The sequence below is a fragment of the Nomia melanderi genome, chromosome 14, assembly GCF_051020985.1.
Source record: "Nomia melanderi isolate GNS246 chromosome 14, iyNomMela1, whole genome shotgun sequence".
In the NCBI taxonomy this organism is placed as follows: domain Eukaryota; kingdom Metazoa; phylum Arthropoda; class Insecta; order Hymenoptera; family Halictidae; genus Nomia; species Nomia melanderi.
Genome location: NC_135012.1, coordinates 9,937,802 through 9,950,787, shown reverse-complemented (window position 1 = coordinate 9,950,787; position 12,986 = coordinate 9,937,802). Strand labels below are relative to the sequence as shown.

Here is a 12,986-nt window from a genome sequence, read left to right as displayed (position 1 = left end):
TGGTATTCTGACTGTAACACGAACAAATATTCAATTTCGCAAACTCATTGCGAAAGCAAAAACATAAAATTTAATACAATTTTTATACATCTAAATCTCTAGATCCCTTTCTTATTAATTATAGTATCTGTACTACTGTAAAAATTGTATAGGACAAGAGCAAAACGATTTAATCGGAAAACATGGGGTGTACACGTCTCTATCTTACCGGAACGTAATAACGATAAAAATTTTTCCTTTCTCCAATACAGTATTAACGACAAAATAGTCGTATCGATCACAGTTAACAAATAAATCATAAGGCAACGGGTTGAAAGTGTATCCAAAACAAGATCACAGAAACCCGTCCGCAATAAAAACTCCGCGTCTGCGACAAGCTTCCCGTCCGCCCTCGAAGCCACTGTAAGCTCGTCTTAAAATAAGCATGTCCGTCGTAAAGGGAAATATGTGTCTCGAGGACTTGTCTCGTCAGAAACAGAAGACCATAAGCATCGTAACGGCGTCTCTATCTCGCCCACGGATCTTTTGGGTCCGAAGGGTCTCCGTGTTTCCCTCCTGTAGTCTATCACGTCCTCCCCCCCGGCCCTCCGCCCCGTACGCGTCTGCTCGTCTTTCTGAGTCACCCTTGCACGTGTTCGATTTCAGCCCCTTTCAGCGTCCCTTATCCCGCTGGTCAGAAAGCACCGGGATCCTCTCCGGAGCCGGACGAGATCTTTTCTCGGCAGACCGCTCCGCCCACAGGACCGTTCCCGGCCGAGAAAAGGATCGAGAGCCCAGAAAAATCCATCAAACGGCCTCGTCTAGCGCCTGCATTGTGAGGAGAGGGAAGAAAGGGGAAGAAAAGAGGAGCCGGGAGCAAAAGGGAGGCGAAACTGGCCGGGCGATTCAACGATACTCTCTCGCAAGAAGTCATTGTAGCTTGATGGACCTATCTGCTGCGAGTCCGTTGAATGAGGCCACCGGTCCGCCGGTTTCGCCGTAACTGTTATCGCGGGGCCTTGGCCGGAGGTGGAGCTGGGCGGCGGCCGTTAAGGGCGCAAGAGTCAACGGAAGAATCGAGCTGGGGGATGTGTCGGGCGTTCTGTGGGCCCGACACTCAAATAACGCTCTCTGCCGTGTAAATGTCGCCGCGGTGAATCGATTCGAATGAAAGGCACGGGAACACGTGGCGAGGTACATGGATGTAATGATGCTTTATTGGGCTGCTTGATTCGCCATGGAACGAAATGATATCACGCGCGGAATAATTCTGGAGTAATTTGAAATGAGGCTGAGGAGAGATTCGTATGTCATGCTAGAGATGACAGTATAAACTTGTTATACTTTAAAGATAGAAATTAAATCTTATTGTAATAATAGGAAATAAAATGAATATACGTTGGTTTCTACCGCTGTGAATTACTTTCATTCATTTCTCTACAAATAAATACAAGTTTACGCTGAAGAATATTGAAAATAGATCGAGTGCAAAGGGTTAACATGTTTGTGTTTGATAGAGTAATTAGTAATATGGTATTACTTTGCTTCGAAGAATATATTTTGTGACGTATTGTGTTACGATTTATTTTGTGACGAGGTTTAAACGAACTAATGAAATGTTAATATATTTTTAAAGTAGAAACTGAGACGTTACAATTGTTATTGTGGATAGTATATTGAGTAAATTTGATTTTATAATGAAAATTGAACGAAACGATATCGCGCGTTAATTTATTTATGAAATCATGTTTCGAACGTGAAAGATATTTTGAACAAGCAGAAAAAGATAATTGTCAATGGCAATTTCATAATCTATTATACCATGGTACAGCTACTACGAAAAGTACGACGATGTTTTTCACTAATTAGGTAATTAAATAAGAAAATGCACAGTTACATTAAAATATGATAGTTTCAAGCCACATAATCTCACTTTACGATGAGATAGCCTATTTGATCTCGGTAATTACCCATTTAAGCGTAATTCGCGGCTGGCCATTGAAAGCCGTCTCATCGCGTTATTGAGTTGAAAATTACTAAGAAGATTAATCGTTCAACAGAGTTTATCTAAAATACAGGTTTTAGAACTAGCTTTCCTATTGCGACAGTAGACACTAATTAATCGTTATTAATCATATCATTTATTTCTCAGTTGTGCTCCATGCAACTACTTTATCATTGGTCATTTATTAGGAAAAGTCAATTTTTATGCTTACTCTACGTCTACGTTTTCTTCATGGGTTAATGATTAATAATAGAAAAATAATTATATGTTTATATATTTAATAATTATAATTATAATAATTAATAATTATAAAAATTATATTATAATTATAAATTATATATTTAATTTATATTAAACAAATCTACATGACACTTAGATTTCTGAAATTCAGTTTGAAATTTTCGTCACGAGTGTAACATGATATTGTAAGTGAAAGATTTAGGCAAGAAAAATATCTAACGAATAAAGTATTTATTCGTATACATTAAAATAAAAACTATTTATTTATTCTTAATTTAATTTGTATATATATACAAATATGATGATATATTGTCTTATAATATCGTGTGAGACTCGCGACGAAGATTTCAAACAAAATTTAACAAAACACAAATGCCATTTACTTCTTTTGAGTCAAAATTAAATATTATTCATCTCTCATTAATTGTTATGCTTTAAAGTAAACGTAGACAGTACATCCACGGTACATCTCACCGCGCATCCCTCTCGCAAAACTCGAAAATCAATTTCCAAACGTGTCCAACCGTCCTTCAAAAAACCTCGTCTCCGGAACGAAAAGCGGAGCAAGGAAAAAAAATTCGTAACAGCCGGCCGGGATCGTATTTCATACTCCGAACGCAATCTCCGCCTTCGGACGGCCACGAGATGTCCAAGGGATGAAAAAGAAGAAGGGAGAGAGAAAAAATGAAAACAGCGACGAGGGTAGGTGAAAAAAAGCGCGCGGCCCAAAAGGGTCGATCTCGCGGGTCAACCTTGTCCGGGGAGATCGAATAGGCAGGATACCGCGATGACACGGTCCGCGTTAATCCGCCGATAGAAATCTCGTCGCCGCTACCGGTCATCCGAGAGGGCGCGGGAGGACCGTCAGTCGGCTGGAACGGAATAGTATAATTTATAACGATAATCCTTTAAGAATAGGTCCGTGCTCCGAAGGCAGATTCACGGTTCTACGAGCGTCAATGTGTCCGGAGGTCCGTGCGTCATCCCTCGCCATAGTCGGCTCCTGCGTCTCCCATTCGTCCCTTTTCAAAATCCTCCCCCGACCTCCCGCTCTTTTTTTTCTCCCGTTCTTAGCTAGCCTGCCAATGAATCTCGGATCGGCGGGTCGATCGGGGTGTTCAGCCAGGACCTCGTGTTTACATAGGTGCAAGACTCGCGAGACTGTTTACTTAGCAGCAGAATGGGGACCTCCTAAATAGAAACGGATCCTCGGCGACGCGTTATCCCACCCCATGAATCTTTCTTCCGACGGTTTTCGGTTAACGATCGTGACCCGCGATCGTTACGGGGTTGCTGGTGCACCGAGTCCGCAGACGTTTGCCGAGACCCTCCAGCGCTAGTGTACCGAGCAAAGATTTGATATTCGGATTCTCCGTTAACAACGCGGGACGAGTTTCTGTTGACTTCGAGAGTCTATCGTGGAGAGGTTCCAGTGTCGGGAAATGGGATTGCAGGATGACCAGTTTTACCGATTCGATGAATTGAGAGATGTCTTATGGTGAATTCGAGTATGCGCTGTGTTGATTCTAGGGTTTAGGCGACGCGTGGATTGGTTCAATGAGTGGATCGAGTTTGTTGGTAATGTACTTTGGGTAATCGATGATGATCGGTCCGTGGTTATTAACGATAGGTTTGTGGATATTTATTGTAGAGTTTATTGTATTGTTTCTAGGAAGATTGATTGGTTTATTTAAGTTTTTGAAATTGGAGGGAAAAAATAGGCAGTTGAGATTCGGGTAATTGCATCAAGAAATAACAGGTTACAATGATATTTTGGTTAATGAACTTTGTAATATTGAATTGATCAGAAAATTGGGACATTCAAAATTATCTGGTTCTAAGATTATAATATTGTTATCTGATAATTTCTCAAGTTTTTCAAAGAATTATTCAGAAATTGTGGTAAAGAACTATTAAGTAAGAAATTAGGACATTGAATGTTTTAATGTTGCAAACAAAGAATTTATATATTTTTATTACTTTCTGAAGTATTACACAATACTCATGAAAAATCAATTTCTGCTTGTATTATTACAACTTCAGTTGAAACAATAATAAAAACTATAATTTCTGCAAACTGTGATAAGCTGTTACAATATATTCCATACTAATTTAATCCCTTCGATAGTATTGTTGAAACGGATGTAATGGTACTTTGAGGCAATTATCGTAAGAGCACAAATTCCTGTGTTTAACCCTTTTATCGCCACCATCAGAAATCAAATTGTAAATACTCTCAGGTGGACTTTGTACACAACCGATGGATTTGTTTGTTAATTAGCGAGTTGGGCTCTGCCGTGTACGTCTACTATACCTGAACAATGCACAAAATTTCCAACAGAGGGCAACGATGTTCAAGTTCCATGAAAAATACATTCTATTAAAAATGAACTTTCGAAAAGCTGTATCAATGAATAGAAGGAACACTTCTATTTTAAACAATGTTTTTCATTTGAGACGCAGTTAATTGGATAATCAAGTAAAATACATTCCAAAGGAAATTTTAAAAAATCAATATCTAACAATACTTTCCTCTACTCTTTGTTTTCCAGAGTTAATCGATTTGCCCAATGAGTGGCTCACATGAAAAGCCATCCCATTTCACACGATGCATTCAGAATTCGCCATTGAAGGATGCGTGCCGTTGCATCGAGCGAGCGAGTTAGGAACCGACCCTTCGGAACCTTTTTTTCACGGGATTCCTCTGTCCACCCACATTGGATCTGCTTTTGAAGCGACGCAGGTTCCGGGGACCCGTGCATCCGGCAGAAGATTTTCGGACAAAACCGGTGGACAGTGATCTATGTCCAGTCTCGGACATGTCTGAACGCGTTCCATTTCACTGTGACCTGGAACGCTGTTCCGCGCCAGTGGAAAATTCAATGGTAGTTGCAGGTTCGAACTTGCAGCGATGAAAAGCCGCTCGATTAGAAATGCTATATTCGCTGGTTTCTGGCTGAGGTAATCCTCCGCGAAAAATGCAGCTTTTTTTCGAATTGGCGAAGGGAAACGTGACTGCTGCGCTACGAGACGTCTTATAAAGGCAACGGATCTTGCAGCCATTCTAACGCTATTATATTGACATTATAAACGTTCCGGAGGTATGCAGTTCTTATCTTGACAGTGTTAACGTTAAAACTACCGATCGATTGGGATGACTTATTCTGAATTTTTCATAGAAAGTAGATGTTTCTTGAGATTTGAAGGATCTCTTGTATCTGTGTATGTACACAAATTTAGTGATAAATCTTTTGCTAAAACGCATTTATAATTGAAATACTTGCAAAATAAAACTGCGATGGATCGATTTGATGCGGCAGTTTTAGTATTAACACTAGGTTTACGGATTTATTCTTTATTCTTTTGTTTTCGAAGAGATAGACGTTCATAGATCTTAGAAATTAGAGCTTTGAAAACAGAATTAGAATACATATTCGTATAGTTACACGAATAAAAATTGGTTTAAAATAAACTAAATGAGAATTTATAAAATTTAATGTTCATCGGATTGACGGGGTCTGTGAAACTTCAATTTACAATTTATTATTTATTTGTTTGTGATTGGCGATTGAAGGTATCCAAGTAATAGTAACATTCTAATTCATTTATTTTATGTTTTATAAGAAAAATTGTAAAAATTTACTTTGCTGTAGCACAGATGCTCTATTTCAAAAAAATGCACTGGAAAAGCAGGTTCGAACCTGCACGAGGAAAGGTGTAACGATCTGAATAGGTGCAGGCTTCGCGTTATACGGCGCCTGAGATGGTTTTGCGTGGGACGACAATAGAAATCGTGTTCGAACCTGCTCGAGTTTTCCAAAACTCCGACCTCTTGGTAGTTCGTCTTACCGTGGACTAATAAAGGCGAATAAAGCATTAGAATCTACTACCGACAAAATCACTTTAAATCATTGCAAATAAAACATGAAAAAGTATTTCACGTTTACACGTAAATCGATAAAATAATAGAATTTACTGTTCTAAAAGAAGCATAAATTATTTATAGCACTCTGTCGTACCTGATGTCTAATAAACATTTGAACAACACGGAATAAAATGACAGAAAAACACAAACAAACGAAATTATAAAAACAAATCATCGAAACAAAGCAGTTGTATAATAACCATTTTTGAAAGAATTCTTTAAAGAAATTCGATTGTATTGTAACAATAGCCTGTAACTAATTGTCGATGGTCCTTAATGACGCTACGCAGTCGATGCGACATTAAACTCGCGTGTAAAAAGGGGAAAAGGATAAGGACGAGCAATGGTATTATTATTCTACTTCCAATGAAAAAATAAATGCAATTAATTCCTTCGGCGAGTTCCTAAATAATTAATCCGTTATTTATTTAATCGCCATTTAATGACCGGGTTCTTTAATGAACCTGTAAACGTCTCCAAATGCCAACGTTCGTTTTATATTTCCGAACCGAGGCAGGTTCGAACACGTTTCGTTCACTTGCTCGCAGGCGCACTTAAAAAGTGAACTGAATGGCGGTAGCAGGTTCGAACCTGCACCGAGAAAATCAGGTCGATTCGAAACGGAGCCTTTTGCCTTCACAGAATCTTCCGTGGCCAAAGGCCTCTTGTAAGCGGGAAAAAGACGCGTTCGAACTTGCACGAAGCTTTCTCGCAGCTGCTGTTGCACAATAGCGGGATACCTTATAAAAATATACAAACGTCGACGCTTATCTCAGAAAATCGTGTAACAAATGTATTTTAGAAAATGATGTGAAAAAATTATTTAAGAAAAGGATATTTGTACATTTTTATATAAAGACACTAGCAATTGACCCGGTATCAGTAGACCATTTTCCAGGGAAACGTAGAAAATACGGTTTCTAAAAGTAATACTCGTTCAATAAAGGCGCGATAGATATGCTATAAATTGTTTATCGACAAAACTAACAATTTACTTCATTGGCGTGGTTGTATGCCTGTAATTTCCAACATGGTTTCCAACATATTTAAATTATTTTATAATAGCGAAAACAAAGAATCGATTAACGTTAAAATAAAAAGGGTGGTTAACATTTTCAAATGATGTATTGATTAATTAAATAAAGAGAATTTAGAGACATATTTAAAATGATTATAGTTTGATTAACTTGAATTAAAATTTCTTATATTTAAATATAATAAATTTGAGAAAACCGTACGCACTATGCATGCATAATATCTGAAGTCTGACGATGACCTTTATAGCTTTCGCTATGCTAGCATTTATGTGAACTTCACGAGAGTTAGGCGATACCAGATAATTGATTAAAAGCGTGATTCAGCAATAAATGTGATAGTTTAACGCAAGAATCTAGCGAAATAAATTTCACCGAAAGAATTCAATTACTAAACCTAAAGAATGCAATCGAATATAATTTCTAATCAAAGTAAAAGCAGTGGTAGCTTATTTTCAATTAACTGCAGCCATTTTTACCAAAAAATTAAATTCCATTTAACTAATACCATTCCAAGTTTCTTCATACTCACCTATAAAAACAAATCTCCATAAATATTTAAACTATAATACACGACATTCTGAACACTAAATATTTCATAACAAACTTCACGTGAATCACTTCTCCCAAAAATAATTCATCCAATTTACAACTCACGATCTTCTAAGAACAACAAATAAACAAAATAGTGTTTAAAACGATTTTGATTGATGCGAATATGTTTTCTAATAATACATCCTCAAACATCTAATTTCCAAGATCTAAACAAACGAACATCAATCTGTCTAGCAACAATAGAATAAGTACAATAAATATCTTTAAACCTAGTGTTAGTGGCAAAATAGTACGACCATAACTGAGGAATAAATCGTAAGATAAAGAGTTAACGACAAAATGGTTGTACCGATCATAGTTGAGAAAGAAATGACAGAGCAACCGGTCAAAAAAAAGTAACAGCATCCACAAGAATCGAAGTTGCGTTAGTCGGTACCGTTAACGAGACTAACCTGCCGCGATCCTCTAACCCACATTCTCAACCCTTTTACCTGCGTGCCGGTCGAAAGGGTTGGCGGATGCCGGGAACAATGAGAGAAAGGATCGCCACGGAGAAAGGGTTCACCTGCGAAAGGGTTACCGCGTCCGAGCACAAAAGAATCAGCGGCCGGGAGCCAGTACCACGTGAACAAGTGCAACGCGTCGAGCGACAAATCGAATAATTCAATCGCGCAACGATAAGGAACATGTCGCAGCCGTTCGCCAGTTAATCGGGCAGCCGCGTAATCGCACCTGGTCCTTTTCCACAAAACAGGAAAAGAAAGGCTGCACATGTCGACAGCTGCGAAAAGTGTATTTTCTTACGGGTGTCGTCGCGCTTCGCCGTGCGTTCCCGAGAACGACGGAAAGAGTGAATCGGGGACGTACGGGAGCGAACCGATGAAAGCGGGATCGGAGAACCTCTTTCATCCGGGCCGGACCGATTCGTCGCGTACCCCGATCGACGCGTCCCTTCACGATTGCGTCCAACAGAGCGGTCTCCGCGGGCGAACGCGCGGACAGATGCGCGTACGCGCCACGAATCACGGCACCGCCACGTGTGCCCTTTTCGCAGGTTTGACCCTTTCTACCTGGACTCCGCCGGTTCGATTCTGGGTCGGCGGGGGTGGCTGGCTCTGTTCGAACCGGGAACTTACCCCGTACGGTAGCCCATTCAGCGACGCAAGATATGCATCTACGAGCCTGAATAGGCTTGGAAATAACGAAATTCCACCGGAGAATTTCATGATTTTGAATAATATTGCATCCCCCTTTCTCCGGTGTCGGATGATGCTTTGAAAAGGATCGGAAGGGCCCGCTTCACTGCCTGGGCTTTTATTATCGTGACCCCTTGAAAGTTCCACGGATCGGTCGACGGGACAAAGGATTCTGCGTGATTCTCGAGGATGGACAGCCGAGATGAACCGTATAAAGGATTTACCCGACGCTGGATCCATCTTCGGAGGAATATCGCGCCGTCTGGATAACTGTCGGTGTGCTCGATTTTATCGATTACTGAGGGAAATGGAAATGAGAGCGGAAACGGCCGAAATCGAGGGACTACGCGATACTGTGTTTTACTGATGCGACGATTGAATTGATTTATTGTTTGGTGATCGAGTTAGAGTGGATTTCTTAGTAAAGAAACTACCTGACTTACCGACTGATGAGTGTTGAGTAGGCAATGTTATCGCTTCACTTTTCCTGTAGCTGTAACAGAATAAGAAGGGGATGTTTTACGAACGTGCGAGTTTGGTGCGTAATGGGGAATGTGTAAGAGGGAGAATAGGAAATTATTTATGAAAACTGGTAAAAGCATCAAGATCTGGAACATGTGTAATTTATTATATAGTGACTTTAATATTTTTAACAGAACTTACCAAATGTTCAGTAATATATATATTGGAAAAGTTTAGAATCACGTAAGAGACCTTAAATGAAATGAATCCGATCGAAAAGTGCAAACAGTAATAATATTCCATCGAAAAGAAACACATACGCTATCAATACCGAATGTTGGTTATTCTGTAAATAAAACAATACAACATTTCTTTAATATGATTTCTTTGTATAATAATAAATGACTTAATTAGCAACTTATATTTATTTCATTTATTATTATAAGATTTATTATTATTATAAGATTATAATTTTTATAATCTTTTAAAGCGTGGTACTTATTAAAACAATTTCCAATGTCCTACAACAAATTTGTATTGTCACCTCCAGCATGACACACGAGCGCAAAGGGTTAATAAATAAAAGAATAATGAAACAGAGGGAAGTAGTAGCTAATATTCCAGTCCCCCCTGACACTCCATTCGCAGGCAATCAAATCGTTTCGAATGCGAACGGAAAGAGACGAGACGGGACGAAAGGGAATCGACGGACGCTTCCACAGAGCGAAGCCACAGGTGAAAAAAGACAAACGCCCGTCCGACTCTCCATCCGTCAAATAGGAAATTCGAGAAGTAATTCGTGTAGATTGCACCGCGGTGCCGCCCTAATAACCTAAAATTTGTATCGATGAGCAGCGGCGCGGCTAAAAAAATATTTAATAACCGGAGAAAAAAGTGTAATAGGGTCGAGCTACTATAAAATTCACCCTGCTGCCCCCTGGCGGAGGGGAGAGAGATATAAAATTCCGATTACGAAGATCTCTATCTCCGAAAAGCCGTTGCCTACCTGCCGAAAACGATTACCAGCCCCGTACGGGCGAGAAACAAAAAACGAATACGGTAGCCCGTATTACAGATTATTTTTCGCCCCGGGCGAAACCGAGGAGACCCATTTTTTGTCTACCGTTCTGTTCGTTAGCGTTCTCCCTCTGTTTTTCCTTTTCCGGCGACCTTCTCCACCCTTCCTCCCCCCTTTCTAATTTCGAGCTCCTATTCCCGCTTGAATTACGCATTGTTCCCTCGGTATCTTCTACGATTCGGAATCCTGAATCGTAGTTTAAATTTATGAATCCCCATTAGATTCCGTTCGCGATTAGAATCGATCGAGATGGAAAAAAATTTTGCGGAATGGAGGCAGGTTTAACGGATTGAAAAATAAATGGTGGTTCGAAGGAAATTGGGACCGATGGAACGGAATCAGCTTTTGTTTGTTTTACGATGAAAATTATACTAGATGCTTTTGTGAGCAAATATTACATTCATTTTGGCGGATATGTAGCTGTAGCTTGTGTGAAGATTGAAAATATGACGGTTTAGTACAGTTTTGTTTGTATTATTTTGATAGAAAACATGTTCGTTTTGTAATTATTTTCATTTGTTATAGAGAAAACTGGATCTTTCATAATGTGTAAACTATTGTATTAAAATTGATAATATTAAGTGAGGTGCTACCTTAGATATTTGTATATCTTCTGTATTTTTTAATAAATACACAGCAAATTAAAAATATAAAGTATTATCTATTTCTAATATCGCTAGGACATTTGTACTACCAGTTTCTTTTGTAGAACAGCGAGAAGAAACGGAACAATGGTATACCAATCAATGATACAAGAACAGTGTGCATTGTTCTTTGTACAGTTTTGTTCAATTAAATATAGATAACTCAACAAAATCAAATGAAAAAGGCTAAACAAGATGTCATAGATTACTGGATATTTCTAGCAAGATGTTCTTGTTTGAAAATATGAAACAGCAACAGGTTCAATGGAATTTTATACATTAAATTAAATTTTATGAATTAAAATCGAATTTTATAAAAGAATGAAACCGTTCAGATGCTTTAAAGATTTACCATACTTAAAAATTACGTACTTTTTATTTCCAATTGATCAGCGTGTCAACGTAATTCTGAACAAACACGACCGGAGGTTTGCAGCTATATGAGAGTTTGATTTTCAATAAAAAGATATAAGTATATTATGAATCAAATATTCTGGGGTTTCATCCTTCATTGAGCCTTATCTCGAAGATTCGTATCTTCGAGATTGCACGATCGTAAATAAGTTCGTTTATTTATTCTCGATCAGCCGAACGTTCTGGTTTTGCAAACAAGAACGAGATTTGCATAAATGGACTTTTGACTGTCAAAAACCAGTTCGCCGAGATTACATCTGACATTAAATCGGATAAATGTTACAGCTATGATTACGATCGCAGTAATCATATGTTACTCCAATAAATTTAATTATATTCTGTAATGTAGTGTCTCGCTTTGAAATCCTCATAAACAATACGATCGACAGTGCCTAAGAACGAAATTGATTTCATTAATTACTTTCGAATATTCTATATATAGATATTCCTGTGTAGATATTTCTCGGTAACAATAACTTGCCAAAAAACAATTTTTTATCTTAATCGTCGTAAAACCGAACCTATCAGCAATCACGAAAGTTCACTCGGACCCGCAGTTTATCGATTATACAAATATCTCAAACTAATTTTTTATCATTAAGATAACGAAGTTTGCTATGTTTTATCTTCAATGATAGTTCTAGGAGTAACAGTAATTTTAATATAAAAAATTGAATACATGGCGTAGAAAATACATAAAAATAAAAAGTAATGGAAAAAACATAAATTTATAGGAACTTCTTTTTTTAATTTACAAAGGAAGTTATCGAATCTCGAAAAGGACGAGCACAGTCCTTCAAGAAATTCTAGGACAAAGGGTTAAGTAACATCGACACAAATCCCCAACCAAAGAACCAAAAACATTTCAAACAATTAAGCCATAAATAGAACCAATCATATTAAAAACATCCAAATACACTAATTCAAGCATACAATGCATCAAATTACCAATTCCGTTTTTACAACAGAAATGTTACGTGTAGAACCTATATTGTCCTAAAACAATAGATTAGTTCCTGAGAGATCAACAAAACAATACACTAAACCATATGAAAATTCATATTCAAATTTAAGTAACCAGGTTATATTAAATGAAATTAAATTACAAGAAAATAAATTCCTTCCAATTCACGTTGAACCAAAAATCGCGTAAAAAGCAGAATCGACTGTACACCCTTCAAGCGAAAAATCACACCGAAACGGTTGTGCAACGGGCGCGTTCAGGGAAAGGGTCCGAGAAGCGGGCATCAGTGTGACGATTTTAATCTAAAGAAGATTTGAGCCGAGGAGTCAACGAGACGTATAGCTATAATTTTAATCCGCGGGTTCCCGGGCCGGGGAGGAACCTGTGTCCGTCCCCGTGCACCGTAAAACAAACACGTAAACAGGCAGCGTCATGTAAGCAGGTAACCAAATCCGTGCCGGGCGGAGGGAAACCTGGTATCTCGATCATG

General features: G+C 38.5%; 1 protein-coding gene across 6 annotated transcripts in view; it reads right to left on the bottom strand.

Annotated features, from left to right (window-relative positions):
• The window catches only part of LOC116428980 (tubulin monoglutamylase TTLL4), a 262,924-nt gene that overhangs the window by 165,736 nt on the left and 84,202 nt on the right, over nt 1-12,986 (bottom strand). For 3 of the 6 annotated variants that reach the window (XR_013000067.1, XR_013000068.1, XR_013000069.1), the window contains one exon: nt 9,378-9,427. The exons of the other annotated variants lie outside the window; for them this stretch is intronic. The gene's annotated coding sequence lies outside the window, so the exon portion shown is untranslated. The remainder of the gene's footprint in view (nt 1-9,377; nt 9,428-12,986) is intronic. 6 annotated transcript variants of the gene reach the window in all.